Source organism: Pteropus vampyrus, unplaced genomic scaffold (assembly GCF_000151845.1).
Source record: "Pteropus vampyrus isolate Shadow unplaced genomic scaffold, Pvam_2.0 Scaffold43, whole genome shotgun sequence".
Classification (NCBI taxonomy): domain Eukaryota; kingdom Metazoa; phylum Chordata; class Mammalia; order Chiroptera; family Pteropodidae; genus Pteropus; species Pteropus vampyrus.
This window is the reverse complement of record NW_011888824.1, coordinates 987,813-991,192: the sequence shown is the minus strand read 5'-3', so window position 1 is coordinate 991,192 and position 3,380 is coordinate 987,813. Positions and strand designations below refer to the sequence as shown.

General features: G+C 29.3%; 1 protein-coding gene across 1 annotated transcript in view; it reads left to right on the top strand.

Annotated features, from left to right (window-relative positions):
• AKAP7 (A-kinase anchoring protein 7) overlaps nucleotides 1-3,380 on the top strand; it is a 127,155-nt gene that overhangs the window by 74,258 nt on the left and 49,517 nt on the right. The gene's annotated exons all lie outside the window — the stretch shown is intronic.

The following is a 3,380-nucleotide window of genomic DNA, read 5'->3' as shown; positions in this document are numbered from 1 at the left end:
TATTTGCCTTTTCCATTGGATTAACAGTTACACTAATTACACAAAAGCAATGGTGGGTAAAACTGTGTATAGTCAATATGAATCAAGGCAGTTGCAATTAAAAAATTTTTTTTAATCAATTTTACATAAAAATATTGCTGAGTAGTAAAAATTACTAATTGTATTTAATCTCAACCTTTGAGAATGTCTTTTTAAATCTGTGTAACAAATAATATTCTGTTTAACAAGTGAGCATAAACACTTCTACTACATATTGAAGTAAGAAGTTGACTCGAGGAAAAGCACTTGTGTGGTTAAGTTGTGAACTAAAGTAGCCACTTTCTTTCATGATACCCGCCTTTTTTTTTTTCCTTGAAGAATGACTAACAAACTATCATTTTCACACCTGGGTATCTGACAGACATTTTCTTGAAATAAATAAACCTGTCACATCAAGGACAACTGACATTATTTACTGCTAATGATAAATTCAAGCTTTCAGGCAAAATTAAGGATTTTGGAAAACTGTATTACCATGAGTTTGACAGTTTCCTAAAACTCAAACTTTTTCCTGCCTTTTTATTATAGAAGATTTTGTACTCAAAAATAGAGAGCATAGAGTAGAAAAATGAACTTCATTTTCCCAGTTTGTTTTTATCTGTCTCACTATTATGTTTGCTTTATCAAGCTATAACAGATACAAAACCAGCACATAATTAAAATGTACAGATCGATGAGTTTTTAACACATATATACACCTGCGAAACCATTATCACCATTGAGATGCTGAACATTCCAACACCCTCAGAAGTTGACTTTTGCCCTTTTGCAGTCAATACTTAAAGACTTTCCTAATGAGAGAGGGTGATGTTAATAAATTTTTTTTTAATGTTATATAATGAAATGTGTCAAAATATGGAAGATCTGCATAACTCAGTGAATCAATATTTTTTAAACGACCAATGCATGTTGTTACAAAGAACTACATGGATAAAAGATCCATTAAAAGTTCAAGATAGCAAGCAAAAGATTTGATCGTATAAAGTGCGAAAGTTCATTGATAAATTTTAAGATTTCATATTGTAACTAAATTTTAAGAAACTACAACTTGTTGAGTTTTTATATAGTATCGAAGAAGAATATTCACAATTATGTAAGTGGGCTATTAATCTCTCTTTTCCAATTATATATTTTTGTGAGGCTGAACTTTTCTTATACTTCAAATGAAACAACATATTGTAATAGATTGAATGCAGAATCATATATGAGAATAAAGCTGTCTTTGATTAAGCCAGATATAAAATAAAATTGCAAAAATGAGAATTAATGCCATTCTCACTATAAAATTTTTTAATTTAAAAAATATAATTGTTTTTTATAAAAAACATACTATTTTATGTATTATAATGGATTTATTATTGATATTTTGAAATGAATTAATAAATTTTAAAAATTGTTTAAATTTCTAATTCAGTAAGTATCGATAAATATAACCCACATAAACAAAAGGTCTTGGTGAGAGATTGTAAGTAATTTTTAAGAGTGTAAAAGGGTCCTGAAGCCAAAACGTTTAAGATTGCTTGCTACTTTAGTTTATGGTCCAAGGAAACCATGAAAAAATTAAAGCCTCAGACAAGTCTTTAAACTTAATTTTGTTCAATATTTCCAAACTTTTCTTTCAACATGTTAATTTTGATGGCTACTCAGTTATCTTTCTATAAAACATAAACTGTTTTGATTCCTCCCTCCTTAATTTTTTCCTCCATCCCTCTTTAATTCATTTAAGCATTTTGTGGTAATCATGTAACAAGTGCAGAATTACCCCAGACTGACAATAGCCATATCTCTATGAAATGACTTATTTAAAAAGCATTATTATATGAAACTGACCTTTTATTATACATGAATGTCTTTTGTGGTGGGCAGGACCAAAAATTTTGTCTTGTTTTCTTTTGCACAGGCTGACAGGGAGATGATTAAGAACATTTCATCTCTACTTAGACCGATTAAGATGAATCTGTTTCGAGCATGTTAGAAAAGGGAAAAATGAAAAGATATTTTATCATCTGAGGGAACTGGACATTTTTTTTTCACTTGAAAACTTTAGCAATTGGAAATTTCCTCTGTTCAAAATTATCAAGTAGTTTAGTAAGTGCTTAGTAGAGGTTATGTCATTTTTTACTTTATGACAGAGAGATTGAGTGACCATATAATTTATCGTTAAAATGGTATACTTGTAAGTATAGTATGCTAGGATAAAAGAAGAAAATCAAGATTATCCTGGTTTAACTGGGACTTAATGTCATCCTACCTAGAGAGCATAACGTTTTTTTAAAAAAACTAAACCTTTGACATGTTAAAATACTATATTTTAAATGTCAGTCTGGTTCCTTTTTATAATCTAATTGTCCTTTGATTAAATTTTTGATGAAACATATCTTCTAAAAAGAAAGTGTTTGAAATTTCATTGTTATACGCCCCTAATAAAAATGAAAAGCAACTCATAATTGGAACTCTTAGCTCATTTCTTTACATCTGCATGAGTAAGAGGAAGCTTCAGATTAAGTAACTGAAAAAATCAATCTTAGTGATAGCTCACACTGTATTTTAACTGGTGTATCAGCTATTAATCTGGTCGCTAACACAAAGTGGCAGCTGTGGCTCAGGCTATTTTGAAAGTTCAACCATCTTTTGGCCTGGTTTCAAACCTTATGATTTATATTAGATGCCTTAGGAACCCTACATATAAAGGGACAATGCTATGTGGTAAATTGAACTATCTGACAAATTAAGCACCACTGCTAGAATGATGCAGTAATAATTTATATTATTTTATGAATTAAATATAAATTAATTTACATTAATTTATTATTTTTAGAGCCTTCAATTTTAAGTTTATTTTGAAAAACATGAAGTAAATTTTTTCCATGTATATGTTTTATTTTTTCTTTAAAAAATTTATTTTTCATTTATAGCTATCAAACACCCTTTTAGGATTATATCTACAGAAATAAAAACACAAGTACTCAACTATAAATGCATACATACTTTATTAGAATATTGGTCATAGTGAGAATGGTTGAAAAAAGATGGTATGTCCATACCATAACATACGATGCAGCAATTAAAAGAAATAAATCAGAATTATAGCTGACTTGAAGAAATTTCCATGAGGTATTCTTGAGTTAGAAAAGCAGAATACAGAGTTTGCATACAATCTCACATTGAAAGAAAGAGTAACCTCCATCTGTGTGTATAACTTGCATTTGTATATTATTGTAAAAATATAAACAAAAATTTGGAAGGAAAGTTATTAGGATGTTACGAGTTTTCTAAGGGTGCAAGTGGGGAGGCCTGAGGGAGGAGTGATATGAGAGGAAGGAAAAAGAGGACAGAGGAGG